The sequence below is a fragment of the Acomys russatus genome, chromosome 5 (assembly GCF_903995435.1).
Source record: "Acomys russatus chromosome 5, mAcoRus1.1, whole genome shotgun sequence".
Classification (NCBI taxonomy): domain Eukaryota; kingdom Metazoa; phylum Chordata; class Mammalia; order Rodentia; family Muridae; genus Acomys; species Acomys russatus.
This window is the reverse complement of record NC_067141.1, coordinates 58,527,117-58,545,491: the sequence shown is the minus strand read 5'-3', so window position 1 is coordinate 58,545,491 and position 18,375 is coordinate 58,527,117.

Genomic DNA, 18,375 nt, shown 5'->3' with positions numbered 1-18,375 from the left:
TGTACAAACTTTTTCTGAATAAAAAGTAAAAATCTGCATTCCAGGTCCATACTCATGCGTAATTGGCTCCAGAGTAAAGTGTCTCTTATATCCTTAAATAAATCACACCCAGTTTTTTCATCTGATCAGCATAACTGTGTATTTCTAAAACATCAAATTTGATAGGGAGGCATTAAAGCTTTTATCCTTCATCCTAATCAGAAATGAGACAATTCATGGCCATTGCAAACAAGTCTGCTCATCACTGCCCTGCAATTCATCACACTGAAGAGAAAATAAGAACATAGGAATACAAAAAGTATATAGAAAAATATTAGCCCACATAACAACTTCAAATTCCACATACATTTACATACATGTCAGTAGAAGCAATGGAATTCACATTTAGATAAATATAAGATGTGAGGGAGATTGATTTACACTCTGAATTTTAGATCCACCAAGATAGAAGTTTTCTTCAAGGCTGTCAAATACATATACCCCAAAAACTAAGAACGTAACATTTATATAATTCCTGATTGTATCATTGTTCTTCTTGTTATAGGTAGTTTATTGTATATATGTGTAATAATAATATAAATGTATATGTAAAATGGAAAATGTTTAATTAATAAAAAGGAAAAAAATAAGATCAACAGAATGATTGCATAAATTGTTTTCATGAAGCAGATATAAAAATGGCAGAGGCACTAGAGAAATAATGACATAACGATAGGCACCATTCAGAAAAATCTCTAGGATATTTATAAGCCGCATCATTTAAAAGAAACATGACACAGAGAAAGTAAAGATCACCAATAAATGAATTAATGGCATAACCTTATTAATGAATTGAAAATTTCAGGATATCAATTCCTTCCAATATGGAGATTTTTTTCTCACACTGTTAAAAATTCCAAAAAAGACTTTTGAATATTGATAAATTAGAAATACCTAAGCTTTGCCAAAAAGTATTTAGAAAGCTGAACAAATGTGGAGCTGTTATTAGCAGATATATTTCTGCCTGCAGCAGGATGTCCCTCGACATCATGAGGCAGCATAAACTGCCTGTAGCTCAGTATGACTCAGAGCACTGGAGCCACCCTGTGAACCTGGGATCATCAAGAGCACAGAGGTGCAGCAAAGGGACAAGCTTACCTTGGGGATGAAGTAGTTCCTGAATTTAATGTCACAGGTCACTGCACGGGGCACGCTGGTGGGAAGGAGGTCATTGGCTCTCTGAACCTCATGAATCATGGCATCCGTGTAGGGCATGTCACTCCTGTCCTGCATGCAGGGGCTGCAGTGTCTGCCCACCACAAAGTCACTCTCTTCCTGGACTTTAGCTGGTTGGTCACAGAGAAAAAAGGGAGAGAGGATATGGGAAAAGTGACATGTTTATCGCAATGTCAGACCATACACAGCACAATGTAGGTGTTGCAAAACAATTATAAATGCGATTTTAATATTCAGAGATAAAAGTATATATACATTTATTTATACATAAATGATGTGCTATGGGTTAAATCACGATTCTACATAGATATTAAGTTAGATCAGCATATACTTATTATTTAGTAGCTATAACAGCAAATAAGGTATAAGTAATTAAAAGTATCAAATAAAACAGAATATTCTTAATCAACATTTTTTTAATTTTTTAATTTATTCTTGTTACATCTCAATGGTTTTCCCATCCCTTGTATCCTCCCATTCTTCCCTCCCCCTGCCCATTCTCCCATTATTCCCCTCCCCTATGACTGTTCCTGAGTGGGAGTACCTCCCCCTGTCTATGCTCATAGGATATCAAGTCTCTTCTTGGCTACCTGCTGTCCTTCCTCTGAGTGCCACTAGGTCTCCTCCTCCAGGGGACATGGTCAAATGTGAGGCATCAGAGTACGTGAGAAAGTCATATCCCACTCTCCATTCAACTGTGGAGAATGTTCTGACCATTGGCTAGATCTGAGTAGGGATTTAAAGTTTACCACCTGTATTTCTTTAAGTGTTTCTCAGCCATTTGATACTCCTCTGTTGAGAATTCTCTGTTTAGTTCCAAGCCCCATTTCTCACATTGGGTTATTTGGTTGGTGGTGTTTAATTTCTTGAGTTCTTTATATATTTTGGATATTAGACCTTTGTCAGATGTAGGGTTGGTGAAGATCTTTTCCCAGTCTGTAGGCTGTCACATTGTTCTCTTCACAGTGTCTCCTGCCTTACAGAAGCTTCACAGCCTCATGAGGTCCCATTTATTAATGGTTGACATTAAGGCCTCGGCTGTTGGTGTTCTGTTTAAGAAGTTGTCTCCTGTGCCAATATGTTCCAGGCTCTTCCCCACTTTTGCTTCTAAGTGACTTAGTTTCTCTGGTTTAATGTTGAGGTCTTTGATCCACTTGGATTTGAGTTTTGTGCAAGGTGACAAATATGGGTCCAGTTTCATTTTTTTACACATAGACCTCCAGTTAGACCAGCACCATTTGTTGAAGATGCTCTCCTTTTTCCATTGAATGGATTTGGCTTCTTTGTCAAAAATCAAGTGACCATATGTGTGTGGATTCATATCTGGATCTTTGATTCTATTCCACTAATCAACCAGCCTGTTGTTGTGCCAATACCATGCTATTTTAATTACTATTGCTTTATAGTACAGTTTGAGATCAGGTATGGAGATTCCTCCGGAGCACCTTTTATTGTACAAGATTGTTTTAGCTATTCTGGGTTTTTTGTTTTTCCATATGAAGTTCAGAATTGAACTTTCAATGACTTTAAACATTGTGTAGGTATTTTGATAGCGATTGCATTGAATCTGTAGATTGCTTTGGTAGGGTGGTCATTTTTATTATTTTAATTCTCCTGATCCATGAGCAAGGAAGATCATTCCATCTTCTCAGGTCATCTTCAATCTCTTTCTTCAGTGTTTTGAATTTTTTTTCAAACAAGTCCTTCACTTCCTTAGTTAGAGTAACTCCTAGATATTTTATATTGCTTGTGGCTAATGTGAAGGGTGTGGTTTTCCTAATTTCTTCCTCTGCAAGCTTGTCATTTGTGTATAGGAAGGCTACAGACTTTTTTGAGTTAATTTTGTATCCAGCCAATTTGCTGAAGGTGTTTATCAGCAGTAGGAGTTTTCTGGTGGAATTTTGAGGGTCACTTATGTACACTATCATATCATCTGCAAAGAGGGATAATTTGACTTCCTCCTTTCCCATTTGGATACCCTTGATCTCTTTTTGTTGTCTTATTGCTCTGGCTAGAACTTCGAGTACTATATTGAAAAGATATGGAGAGAGTGGGCAGCCTGGCATTGTTCCCGGTTTTAGAGGAATTTCCTTGAGTATCTCACCATTTACTTTGATTTTGGCTATTGAATTCCTGTATATAGCCTTTATTATGTTGAGGAAAGTGCCTTGTATCCCCGATCTCTCTAAAACTTTAAACAAGAATGGGTATTGGTTTTTATCAAATGCTTTCTCTACATCCAAAGAGAAGATCATGTGGTTTTTTATTTTCAGTTTGTTTATATGGTGGATTACATTGATGGATTTCCGTATATTATACCATCCCTGCATGCCTGGAATGAAGCCTACTTGGTCATGATGAATGATATCTTTGATGTGTTCTTGTATTCCTTTTGCAAGTATTTTATTTAGTATTTTTTGCATCGATATTCATAAGAGAAATTGGTCTGAAATTCTCTTTCTTTGTTGAGTCTTTGTGAGGTTTAAGTATCAATGAGACTATGGCCTCATAGAATGCATTTGGTAATTTTCCATCCATTTCTATCTTTTGGAGTAGCTTGAAGAGTATCGGTATTAGCTCGCCCTTGAAGGTCTGGTAGAATTCTGCACTGAAACCATCTGGCCCTGGGCTTTTTTTGGTTGGGAGACTATTGATGATTGCTTCTATTTCTGTAGAGGAAATGGGACTATTTAGCTTGTTTATCTGTTCTTCATTCAACTTTGGCAAGTGAAATTGATCAAGAAAATCATTCATTTCCCTTAGATTTTCAAATTTTGTGGCATATATGCCTTCAAAGTAGGGTCTTATGATTATTTGAATTTCTTCAGTGTCTGTTGTTATGTCTCCCTTTTCATTTCTGATTTTGTTGATTTCAATACTGTCTCTCTGCCTTTTAGTTAGTTTGGATAACAGTCTGTCTATCTTGTTGATTTTCTCAAAGAACCAGCTTTTGGTTTTGTTGATTCTTTGGACTGTTTTCTTAGTTTCTAATTTGTTAATTTCAGCCCTGAGTTTGATTATTTCCAGGCGTCTACTCCTCTTGGGTGTTTCTGCTTCTTTTTTTTCTAGGGCTTCCAGTTGTGTCGTTAAGATTATTATGTGTGGTGTTTCCAGTTTCTTTTTAAAGGCACTTAGTGCCATAAATTTTCCTCTTAGCACTGCTTTCAATGTATCCCACAAATTTGGGTATGTTGTTCCTTTATTTTCATTGAATTTCAAAAACTCCTTGATTTCTTTCTTTATTTCTTCCCTGACCCAGGTGTCATTTATCAGAGAGTTGTTAGTTTCCACGTAGGTGTAGGCTTTTTGTTATTTCTGTTGTTGGTGAATTGCAGCCTATGAGCATGGTGATCTGATGAGACACAAGGTATTTTTTCAATCCTCTTGTATCTATTGAGGCTTACTTTGTGAAGAGTAACGTTTGGAGAACGTTCCATGGGGTGCAGAGAAGAAGGTATATTCTTTCTTGTTTGGGTGAAAGTTTCTATAGATATCTGCTAGATCCATTTGACCTATGGCATTGGTTAATGATGTTATTTCTCGGCTTAGTTTCTGTTTCCATGACTCATCCTTCAGTGAGAGTGGGGTGTTGAAGTCTCCCACTATTATTGTGTGGGGATCGATGAGTGGTTTAAGCTTTTTAGCAGATCTTTTACAAATGTGGGTGCCCTTGTATTGGGAGCATAGATGTTCAGAATTGTGACGTCATCTTGGTTGACTTTACCTTTGATGAGTATGAAGTGTCCTTCCTCATCCCTTTTGATTAATTTTGGTTGAAAGTCTATTTTGTTCGATACTAAAATGGCTACGCCTGCTTGCTCTTGTGACCATTTGCTTGGAATATTTTTTTCCAACCTTTTACCCTGAGGTAATGCCTATCATTATGGGTGAGGTGTGTTTCTTGGATGCAGAAGAATGTTGGATCTTGTTTATGCACCCATTCAGTTAGTCTGTGTCTTTTTATTGGAGAATTGAGACCATTGATGTTGAGAGATATTAATGACCAGTGACTGTTAAGAGTCTTAATTTTGATGTTTTTTCCTGTCGAGCGTTTGTGTAGTTGTGTTTTTGCCATGGGATAGTTATCTATTTCCTGAGTAGTTTGGTTGTAGCTTAACCCTTTGCGATAGAGTTTTCCTTCTAGTACCTTCTGTAACGCTGGGTTTGTGGATAGGTACTGTTTGAATTTGTTTTTGTCATGGAATATTTTGTTTTCTCCATCAATGGTTATTGATAGTTTTGCTGGGTAAAGTAATCTGGCCTGGCATCTGTGGTCTCTTAGGGTTTGCAGGATCTCTGTCCAGGCCCTTCTGGCTTTTATGGTCTCTGCTGAGAACTCGGGTATAATTCTGATAGGTTTGCCATGAAACATTATTTGGCCCTTTTCCCTTGCAGCTTTTAATATTTTTTCTTTGTTCTGTATGTTTTGTATTTTGATTATTATGTGACGGGGAGTATTTCTTTTCTGGTCAATTCTATTTGGTGTTCTGTAGGCCTCTTGTATGTTTATAGGCATTTCTTTCTTTAGATTGGGGAAATTTTCTTCTATGACTTTGTTGAGAATAGTTTCTGGGCCTTAGAGTCTGATATCTTCTCTTTCTTCAATGCTTATTATCCTCAAATTTCTTCTTTTCATGGTGTTCTTAATCTCTTGGATTTTTTGCGTCAGGAGTTTTCCAGATTTGACATTTTCTTTAATGGTTGCTTCAAGATCTGTGATTGTATCTTCTAGGCCTGAGATTCATTCTTCCATCTCTTGGATTTTGTTGCTCGCCTTCTTCTCTGAGGTCTCATTTTTCTTCTGTCTGTGTGTTTATCAGTGACTCCATTTTCATTTTCAGATCTTGAACTGACTTTTTGATTTCTTTCATCTGATTGTTTGTATATTCCTGAGTTTCTTCCATTGCCTCTTTATAAGTCTTCAGAGCTTGAACTGTTTTATTTATTTCTTTCATCTGGTTCCTTGCATTTTCCTGCAATTTTTCAGTTCTACTCTATGTGCTTCTTTTATGTCTCTCACCTGTTTGTCTGCATCTTCCTGCATTTGATTATGAATTTTATTTGTTTCCTCCATTACCACCCTCATTACTAAGGATTTGAGGTCATTTTCTTGTATTTCTGTTGTATTTGAGTTCTCTGGGTTGTTTTCGTTGGGATAGCTGGAAACTGTTGTTTTGGGGTTTTTTGTGTATGCTTTTTCGCTGTCCTTTAGACATCTTGATATCTTTGTTTTTGTTGGGTAGCTTCCAGAGTTGAATAGAGGGAGTCTGATGATAGATTCACTTGTTTTCTCATGATTTCTGTAGACCAGGAGCTCTAATGCTTCACTGGTATGGATGTTAGGAGGTTAACCCTGTTGTTTTGGACTCTCACAGCCAGTGATCTTCAGCTCCCCTGTGCTGTGGGTCCTGCACTCGTTCTGGGTCTCTGAATGAGCGTTGGGTCAGGCCAAGGTATCCACAGCCTTCTGTGCCCCCTACCCAGTCCAGCCAGGACCACTGGGCCCGAATAATGGGCTGAACTCAGCTAGATTCTCAGGGCCTGAACAGTCTGCCAAGCTCAGCTAGGTATTCTGGGCCCAAAATGCACACAGGGTCCAGCCAGAATTTTTGGGCTGGGACTATGCACCAAGCTCAGCTAGGGGCTTTTGGCCCAAAGTGCGTGCTGTGGTAAGTTATTGACTCAGGGCCAGAACTGTCCTCCAAACTCAGCCAGAAATTCTGGATTCAAACTGCACACTGTGTCCAACCAGAGTCTTAGAGCCGGTGGAACTGAGCGCTCCACCCAGCCTGCGTCACAGCAGGAGAACTGCAGCTGCGCTGAGCTAGGGCTTCTGGTGGAACTGAGCACTCCGCCCAGCCTGCGTCACAGCAAGAGAACTGCGGCTGCGCTGAGTTAGTGCCCGTGGTGGAACTGAGCGCTCCGCCCAGACTGTGTCACCACAGGGGAGCTGCTACTGAGCTGAGGTGGTGCCTAGGGTGGAACTGAGCGCTCCGCCCAGCCTGCACCACAGCAGGGGAGCTGTGGCTGCACGGAGTTAGTGCTTTGGGCAGAATTGCTTGCTGGCCTGAGCCAGAATCTGGGACTCTGGGGCCAAACTGTCTGCCGAGTCCAGTCTGGGTCCCAAGGTACCACGAGACCCAAATCCTGCCCAGAGTCCCCTCTCCTGCAGCAACACCCACTGGCCACCACACCACTTGCCTCCACCGGAAGGCTATAAGCTGCAAACCTCAGCCACCGCCGCTGGTGCCGCTGATGCCACTGCTGCTGCTGCCTCTGTCACTGCTGCTCTGATCTGAGAAAATCTACACTCCTCTTGTGCCTGCAGGTCCTCTGCACCCTGGTCTGTCCGAACCATGGAGCACTCCCGCTGCTGTGGTGTGGGGACCTCGGTGTTCCTGGCTCAGAAATCTGTGCAATTCCCTGAATTGTTCACTGGAGCCTCCAAACACGGTCCACACTGCTCGCCGCCATCTTGGATCCACCTCAGGATCTTTGTTTTTAATAGTGTGTATGTACTGCATTTTCTTTATTCACTTTTTAGTCAAAGGACATTAGATTGTTTCCAGTTTCTGACTATTATAAATAAAGCTGTTATAAACAAAGTTGAGCAAGTGGCCTTGTGGTATGGTGTAGTATTTTTGGGGGTCTGTTTTGTTTTTAACACATTTTTATTGAAAATAAAATAATTTACATTACATCTTATTTGCTATTCCATCCCATGCATCCTCCCATTCCTCCCTCCCTTTTGCTTTCACCCCATTCCCCTTCCCTATGTCTATGACTGAGGGGAACCTCCTCCCCTTGAATATGATGCTAGGGTATCAAGGCTCTTCTTGGTAGCCTGCTATCTTTCCTCCAAGTGCCATCAGGCCTTCCTGTCAAGACTACATGACCAAATATGGGGCACCAGAGTTCATGTGAAAGTCAGTCCCCAGTCTCCATTTAACTGTGGAGAATGTTCTGTCCCTTGGATAGATCTGGGAAGGGGTTGATGATGACTGCACATATTGTCCTTGGTTGGTGTCTTAGATCGAGCAGAACCCCTGGACCCAGATCTGTCCATCATAGTGTTCTTCTTGTAGGTTTCTAGGACCCTCTGGATCCATCTATTTCCCTATCTCCTATATTTTTCTCACCTAGAGTCAGAATAGGATGTCCTCACTTCTATGCTACTTTCCTGGTAAGTGAAGACTTTCATGAGACCTGCCCCTTGGGCTAGTGTCCAGTTATAAGTGAGTATGTACCATTTGAGTCTCTCTGCTTGTGGGTTAGCTCACTCATTATGATCATTTCTAGTTCAATCCATTTGTCCACAAATTTTGGAATTTCCTTGGTTTTAATATCTAAGTACTATTCCATAGTGTAAATATACCACAGTTTCTTTATCCATTCTACTACTGAGGGACACTTAGGCTGTTTTCATGTTCTGGCTATTATGAATAAGGCCGCTATGAACATGGTTGAGCATACATCCCTGTTGTATGCTGGAGCATCTTCTGGGTATATTCCAAGGAGTGGAATAGCTGGGTCTTGAGGAAGTTCTATTCCCAGTTTTCTGATATAGCACCAGACAGATTTCCAAAGTGGTTGCACTAGACTGCATTCCCACCAGCAATGAAGGAGTGTTCCTCTTTCTCCACATCATTGCCAACATATGATGTCACTTGAAATTTTGATCTTAGCCATTCTGATGGGTGTAAGATGGAATCTCAGAGTTGTTTTGATTTGCATTTCTCTGATGACTAAAGACATTGAGCATTTCTTTAAGTGTTTCTCAGACATTTGTTATTGCTGTGTTGAGAATTCTCTGTTTAATTCTGAGCCTCATTTCTCAATTGGATTATTTGGTTTGGTGGTGTTTATTTTCTTGAGTTCTTTATATATTTTGGATATTAGACCTTTGTCAGATTCAGGGTTGGTGAAGATCATTTCCCAGTCTGTAGGCTGTCATTTTGTTCTTTTGACAGTGTCTCCTGACTTACAGAAGCTTCTCAGCCTCATGATGTCCCATTTATTAGGGTTCATCAATGGAATTGAATCAAAGACCCAGATATGAATCCACACACATATAGTCAACTGATTTTTGACAAAGAAGCCAAATCTATTCAATGGAAAAGGATAGCATCTTCAACAAATGGTGCTGGTCTAACTGGATTTCTACATGTAGAAAAAATGCATTTAGACCCACACTTGTCACCATGCACAAAACTCAAGTCCAAGTGGATTAAAGACCTCAACATGAAACCAGAGACACTAAATCAGTTAGAAGAAAAAGTAGGGAAAAGCCTGGAACACATTGGCACAGGAGACAACTTCCTGAACAGAACACCAACAGCCCAGGCCTTAAGGTTAACAATTAACAAATAGTATAGCATCTTTTGGGTATATGCTTAGGAGTGGTATAGCTGACTCTTGAAGTAGAACTATTCTCAATTTTCTGAGAAACTCCCAAATTACTTTCCAAAGTGGTTGTACAAGTTTGCACTCCCACCAACAAGGGAGGAGTGTTCCCCTTGCTCCACATCCTTGCCAGCATGTGCTGCTACTTGAGTTTTTGATCTTAGACATTCTGGTGAGTGTAAGATGGAATCTCAAAGTCATTTTGATTTACATTTGCCTGGTGGCTAAGGGCATTGAACATTTCTTTTAAGTGCTTGTGGGCATTAGATATTCATCTGTTGAGAATTCTGTTTAGCTCTGTAAGCCATTTGTAATTGGATTATTTGTTTTGCTAGTGTCTAATTTCTTGAGTTCTTTATATACTTTGGATAATAACTCTCTGTAGGATATAGGGTTGATTGAAGATCTTTTCCTAGTATGTAGGCTGCTATTTTGGTCCATTGATGGTGTCCTTTGCCTAACAGAAGCTTTTCAGATTCATGAGGCCCAGTTTACTAATTGTTAATCTTGAAGCCTAAGCTGTCAGTGTTCTCTTCAGGAACTTGTCTTCTATACCAAAGTATTCAAGGATCGTGCTGACTTTCTTTTTGGTGAGGTTTAGTACATCTGGTTTTAAGTTAATGTCTTTCACCTAACTGGACATGAGTTTTATGAAGAATAATAAATATAGATTTCCATTTTCTGCAAGTATTAAATAGTTTTATTCATTTTCTTTACCTGTTTAATTGTAATTTCCTGTACTTCTTTAAGGGACTTATTCATTTCCCACTTTAAGGCCTCTATCACCTATATTAGGTTTGATTTAGGGTCATCATCTTGGGCTTCACCTGTATTACTATATCCAGGGATCATTGACATTGTATAGCTGGGCTTTGGTAGTTCCATGTTGCTCTGGCTTTCGTTGAGTGTGTTCTTACACTGGCCTTTAACAATCTGGTTGTCCCTATTATTCACTGGATGTTTCTGAAGTCAGCAAGACTCATTGAGAAGGCAGGCAGTGCCTTGTGTCTGAAAATAGAGCCCAGGGTACAACACACTGCTCAATTCTTTTGTCTGTGCCTCAGGTGGAGTTGAATGTTCCTGGAGTCCTGCAGGTACACTTGGAAAGAGGCAGAGATTTGGGTCTAACAATGGAGCTTCGAGGACAGAGTTAACTTCTGTTAGTTGTGCCCTAAGTGGACAAAGCAGGCAGGATATTGGTGGGGAGGGGTCTAGGCTGCATGTCCTAGGGCCTTGCAGGCCCCCTTGGGAAAACAGGTAATGAGTATGAAGGTGGAGGTGGGGGAAAGTGTGCAGCTCACCTCTGTTGGATGTGCCCTGGGTAGACCTGGTAGGCAGGAAACTGGAGGGAAGTAGGTTCTGATCTGGATGTTTCTGGGATCCAGCAGGCCTCCTCAGGGAGGCAGGCAGAACCTTAGCCTTGACAATGGAGATCACAGGACAGGACATTGCTTAACTATGTTGGCTGTGTTCCAGGTAGACCTAACTATTCTTGGGGTCCTGCAGGCCTCTTCTGGAAGAAAGATACATCAGACTTTAAATTTCAATTACTGTAATTCTTATATGCCTGCCTATTCCTCCCAAATGCCTGAATTAAAAGCATGTGCCTTCCAAGTGCTGAGACTAAAGGTATGAACCACTTCCTATGTATATCTCATAATAGTAGTCCTGGTTTAATTTGGCTCTCCATCTCCAGGTTTGTGTGTGTGTGTGTGTGTGTGTGTGTGTGTGTGTGTGTGTGTGTGTGTTGGAGGTAAACTTTGAATTTTTTGAATGTATTACAGATAATTCCTGTTGGTTTATTCTCAAGTTGCTCCTTGAAAATTTTTAATATCCTGGCCTTAATTAACATGAAGACAATTTGACCACTGTTTCATTATCTTCAGATGTTTTGTCTGTATTTCCTGTATGAATTACATAAAATGTTATATCTTTGCTAAGTGTTGCTTTGTTTTGCCATTCTATTCATGCTTCCCAAAACCAGATATCTTAGCTATTTATCTGCCAATTATTGGTTTTCCACTTTGAGGACCATATAGCTATACCATTGCACATACGTTATGACTTGAAGAAGGTAAGAGATTTTCATTTTGCTTTCCTAGTTTTTTTGTCTGGTACTCAATAGTGTTCTGCTAATTTTGTGGTCCCTTCCTCAGTATTGGCCATACCATCCCCCATTATATAGGCTGCCACTTCCCATTAGTTTTGGTTTCACCAGTAGTTTATGAACCATCAGTAAACCATGTATCATCCAAGTGTTGTGACCATTCCATGGGTCCCCAAAGTTCAATAGGTATCTCTTTTGGGGGGCATGTAAACAGATTAGAAAGGAGACACAGACCACTTTGCTACAACATTCTTGCCATGAAGGAACTCAGATAGCTACCAACTCCACTGTTATACCTTAAATCCATGACTGAGCCTGTAAAAGACACTCCCTTAGAAGATTCCAATCCACCATTGTAAGTGCTCACCTTATCACTATAGGGTTGTTGGCAATGCCTGAGTATAAGGTTCTCTATGCCTTTTAAACTGTCCAGATTTGTTTATCAAAAAGAAAATATTTATTCTCCATATATGGATAATGTTTGCAATAGAAGCCAACAGACAAATGTTTGTGAACTTTTTTGTGTATAAAGAGCCCTGGTTCCAGCTAAACAGAGAATTCTCAACAGAGGAATATTGAATGGCTATGAAACACTTAAAGAAATGGTCAACATCCCTAGTCATCAGGGAAATGCAATTCAAAATGACGTTGAGATTCCATCTTATACCTACATGAATGGCTAAGCTAAAAAAAAACTCAAGTGATAGCACATGCTGGCAAGAATGTGGAGAAAAGGGAATACTCCTCCACTGTTGGTGGGAGTGCACATATGTACAATCACTTTGAAAATCAATCTGGTGCTTTCTCAGGAAATTGGGAATAATTCTACCTCAAGACCCAGTCATATCACTTCTGGGCACATATCCAAAAGATGTTCTACCATACAATAAGGACATTTCCTCAACTATGTTCATAGCAGCTTTATTTGTAATAGCCAGAGTCTGGAAACAACTTAGATGTCCCTCAACTGAAAACTGCATAAAGAAACTGTGGTACATTTACACAATGCAATACTACTCAGCTATTAAAAACAAGAAAATCTTGAAATTTGAAAGCAAATGGATGGAACTAGAAAGGGTCATCCTGAGTGAGGTAAAACAGACCCAGGCGAACACGCATGGTATATACTCATTCATAAATGGATATTAGCCACATAATACAGAATAGCCACACTACAATACAGAGACTGATGCACCAACCAAGGACAATGTATGATGTGGATATAGACCCTCTGCTTACATGCACTAGATAGACAGCACAGTCTTCTTGTGGGTCCCACAATAAAGGAAGTAGGGTTACTTCTGACACAGACTCTGACCACAAACATTTATCATTTCCCCTTGCCAGGGCTGCCTTGTCATGCCACAGAGGAAGAGGGTACATGCAGTACAGCTGTGACTTGATAGGCTGAGATCAGGTGTTAGGGGAAGAAGTCTCCCCTTTCTGAGGACTAGAGGAGGGAGGGAAAGGGAATGAGGAAGGGAGGATAGGATGGGAGATGATAAGGGAGGGGCCTAGAAACAGGATATAAAGAAGTCAAGCTGCAGGACAAGCATGTAACTGATATTGCTAATCCCATTACATGGGAATAGCTCTAAGGCTGGCTAAGACATGAAGGTCTGTGCATAGGCAACACTTCTTGTTGGTTATAGAATCCCTGTGACTTATTATTAGATGTCATTCTTCATATGCCATGAATGAAGATTAACATATGTCTTTCTTCTGCTCATACAAAGGGCAGATAACCAGCCTTAACTGTTCTGTGCATCATGCAAACATCTTACATTTGTGATTTTAGAACTGTATAATGCTTCTGAGAAATTATATGTTTTCAGAACAAAAGAACCAGACACTGCTGGATCAGACCTGGCAGGATTTGTTCCTTTCAGGATGCTGGATGCTGACATCCTGCCTCCTTCATGTTCCAGCAACAAGTGCTTCAGTTGCTGTTCCTCATCATAACAAGACAGCTCCCAGGACAGCTTCAAAGAAAGCTTCCAAGCTCAATTGGCTCATCATTTCAGACTGTGCTACACAGGACTTATATTAAGTCTGGAATTTCTCAATATTTAGAAACTGGACCACAAATGCTATTCCTGGCTTGTTTAACCATCCTCCCCAATTTTACTTGAACCCCTATGAAAGTTTTATTCATCTTGAATCAGCTAGAAGGAACCTTAAGAGAGTGATATCCATTTCCCTTAAGGAGGGTTGGTTAGGTCTTGGTGGCTGTCTTGGGCTATAGATGTTTATTTGCATCAGGAGTGGGTTATAAGTTATTATTGGTCTTCTTCAGAGTGAAATCAAGGCTGGTTTCAGGGATGTCTCTCTTTTGCTTTACCTTTCTTGCTTAGGTATGGAGATAGGAGTTGAAAGGAAAGAATGAGGGAATATAGAATATATAGAGAGATGATAAGAAAAATGTAGATTATTGAATCTACTACTCAATGTATGGCTGTAATTGTTATTCACAAGGGTATTTTTAATTCACTGGTATAGAATTTTCTATATTGAGGCAAAATGTGTTTAATTTGGAGTCATTGGTATAAAATTCAAATTTAAAATTATTTTTCACACACTATATATATACATATGTATATATATATATATATATATATAATATGTATATGTATATATACATGTATATTTCTACACCAATATGTGGTATTGTACTCATACAACTCAGCTATAATACAAGGTTTGCTTCCAATACTTTGAAAGTGCTATAGCAAGGGGATTTAGGATAATTAGGTAAAACAAGTAAATTGTTAGTTGGTCTAATCATGGTCATGTTAATTACTAGTCTATTTTTATCACAAGTATATAGATCCTAGGTTTAACAGACAGATGTATCTATAGTTAGTTAATATAAAATAGATAGCTAGGGACTTCAAAAACCTCAAGACATACATAATATGGCATTTAAAGATGAGGTTATTATTTTAAAGATCCATTGACAATGAGACAGGTTAACTCCTGGCAACACCTAGCCTACCTCAAAGAAGATGATGAGCATCAAATGATCTCCTCATGGAGGTGGCTACAAATGTGGCCAACAAGCCACTATTAAAAATGTCCTTGTTTCTACCACAGACAGATTTTTGCCTAAAAATGGTCAAGCTTTGATGTAGGCAGAGTTGACAGCCAAACTCTGCTAAGCCAGGGTGAGCAAGTCTTCAATAGTTCCTTCCACACAAATATCTCTGTCATATACACTGGGCTAGAAGGCTGAAGATGATGCTTCAATGTTATAAAAAGTTTTGGGTGACTGTTTAGGCAGCAAACTGTCTCTGTCATTTTTTATTTTCATTTTATGAGCTGTCAACCTGAACTTTCTGTCTAGTCATGTAATTAATTTTATTCCTTCTCAAGTCTCTGATGGGGGTGGAAGACCGCATAGTTTAGTTTTACAATTAAGCTTAGTTATGTAGGGGTTAAAATGCTTTTAGGTATACTAGGTGTTTTAAGTTGATAGAGAATAGATATGAGAGATATTGTTTACATTAAGAGTTTTAGACTCACCAAGGTAGAAAAAAATTTCTTCAAAGTTGGCAAATACTGATAGCTAAAATACTATGAATGCAACAGTCATATAATTCCTGATTGTGGGAGTTCCAAGATGGTGGTGCCTATCACGCACTGTATCTGATCTACTGCACGTAGCCCAGGGACCAGATTGGGAGCCACAGACTGCAAGAACTGGAGAAAACTAGGTAAGTCGGGTCCCACACAGTGCAGACCATAGGCGGCCTTGGCCCCAGGTCAAACAGCAGCCCATGGAGGACCTGAACCCACTCTCCAGGCTTTGGAACAGAACCCACCAGTGGACTGCAGCTGCCTTCCATAGCCCAGGTGCAGTATGTGCAATGGTGGAACACTGGAGCTCCTGGCCTGGGGAAGTCTCAGGGAAACAAGTGAATCTGCCCTCGGACACCCCCACCCACCCCACCTCAGTCCACAGGGAGCCCTGGAGGCTGCTGTGAAGCCCATGGTGCCCAGCAACAGCTTGCCTGGTCTGGGCGAGTCTGGGCAGGTCCGGCCAGAGCCAGGCAGCAGGCCTCAGTGGACCGAGCCTGCAAAATTGGGCTGATAGAACCCAGTAAGTACAGTCCCCATGGCCCAACAGGGACCCCCACACTCATGGGAGAAGTTGGACTGACCTGAGGGTCTGGAGCAGGGTCTGAATTGTGGCCACAGCTCAGTGGAACTGAGCTGCCAAAGGTGCTCAATCTAGACTGGTCCACTATCTAGACTGATCTGGGAAGGAACCTGTCTATGGACCTTGGCGGTCCAGGCCTGGACAGTTGGACAGATAAAGCCACAGTCCCATGGCCCAGCAGGGACAGAAGAAGCTGGACTGCCTTGAGTATCCGGGGGGGGGGTGTGTCTGAGTTTCGGCTGCAGCTTGGTGGAATTGAGCAGCCAAAGGTGTGCAATCTAGACTGATCCACTATCTAGACTGATCCAGGCAGGAACAGTGGTCTGGGCCTGGACAATTGGGCAGATAAAGCCACAGTCTCCATGGACCAGCAGGGTCTCCTACAGACTTAAGAGAGGCTAGACTGCTCCAAGGGGGGGTCAGGACAGAAAATTAAACAGCGGCCCCCAGCACAACTGGTCTGAATCTCCTTGATACATGAATGACATCAGGCAGAAGCCTACCTCTGCTGACTCAGTCAGAAGCTTAAGGTGTAGAGCAAAGCCTCCTGGAGCAGAAACCAGGTCACCTGCCAGTTCCAGAGAAGAACTCCCTGATCCCTACAGGCAAGGGCATGTAACCTATAATCACTCACCAACTACTCACTCTCAATGACCAGTGAAGAACACCAGAACTTACTACCTAACATTGGAGACAGCAAGATGACTAAAGGACAGTGTAAGAATGCAAACAACAAAAACCAAAACAACTTGGCATCCCCAAATCCCACCTATCCCAAAGAAAGCAACCCTGAGAACTCAAACACAATCAAAGTAGAAGAAAATTATCTCAAATCCTTAGTAATGAAAATGATAATGGAGTAAACGAATATAATCCATAATCAAATGCAGGAAGTTGCAGCCAAAGAGGTGGAAGACATAAAAGAGGCCTATAGAGAGGCACTGGAAGTTTTTCAGGAAAATACAAACAACCAGATGAAGGAAATCAAAAAAACAACTCAAGATCTGATGATGAAAATGGAAACAGTGATAAAATCCCAGACAGAAGAAAAATGGGAATGAGAAACTTTAAAGAAGAAAGTAAGCAATACAGAAGTGAGCTTCTCTAACAGAATCCAAGAAATGGAGAAATGAATCTTGGGACTAGAAAATACAATTGTAGAACTCAAAGCAACCATCAAAGGAAATGCTAAATCTGAAAAATTCCTAACACAAAATATCCCAAAAAATCAAGACACCAGGAAAAGATGAAACTAAGAATAACAGGCATCTAGGAAAGAAAAGAGACCCAATCCAAGGCCCAGAAAATATCTTCAACAAAATCATAGAAGAAATATTTCCCCAATTTAAAGAAGGAGATGCACATAAACATACAAGAGGCCTACAGAACATCAAACAGAATAGACCAGAAAAGAAAATCTTCCCAACACATAATAATAAGAACAGAAAATATACAGAACAAAGAAAAATATTAAAAGCAGCAAGAGAAAAAGGCAAAGTAACATACAATGGCAAAATTATCAGAATTACACCTGACTTGTCAGCAGAGACCATAAAAGCCAGAAGGGCCTGGAGAAAGGTCCTGCAATCCCTAAAAGACCACAGATGCCAAACCAGACTACTATATACAGCGAAACTATCAATAACCATTGATGGAGAAAACAAAATATTCCATGACAAAAACAAATGCAAACAGTACCTATCCACAAATCTGGCTTTAGAGAAGTTACTAGATGGAAAACTTCATCCCAAAGGGTCAAGCAACAACCAAAACTACACAGGAAGTAGATAACTACACCATCACAAAAACACAACCACATAAACTCTGTACTGTACCCAACATCAAAATTTAATGGACTTAACAGTCACTTGTAATTATTATCTCTCGATATCAATGGTCTCAACTCTCCAATAAAAAGACACAGGCTAACTGAATGGATGCATAAACAAGATCCAACATTCTTCTGCGTTCAAGAAACACATCTCACCGACAGGACAGACATTACCTCAAGGTAAAAGGCTGGAAAAATATTCCAAGCAAATGGTCAAAAGAAACAAGCTGATGTAGCCATTTTAATATATAACAAAATAGACTTTCAACCAAAACTAATCAAAAGGGATGAGGAAGAACACTTCATACTTATCAAAGATAAAATCAATCAATATGACATCATAATTCTGGATGTCTAGGCTCCAAATATAAGGGCACTCACATTTTTAAAAGAACTATTTAAAATGCTTAAACTACATATCGATCCCCACACATTAATAGTGGGAGACTTCAACACCCCACTTTCACTGAAGAATAGGTCATTGAAATAGAAGCTAAACGGAGAAATAACAACATTGACCAAACTCATGAATCAAATGGATATAACAGATATCTACAGAACTTTTCACCCAACAACAAAGGATAATACCTTCTTCTCAGCACCCCATGGAACCCTCTTCAAAATTGATGACATAGTAGGTCACAAAGCAAGCCTCAACAG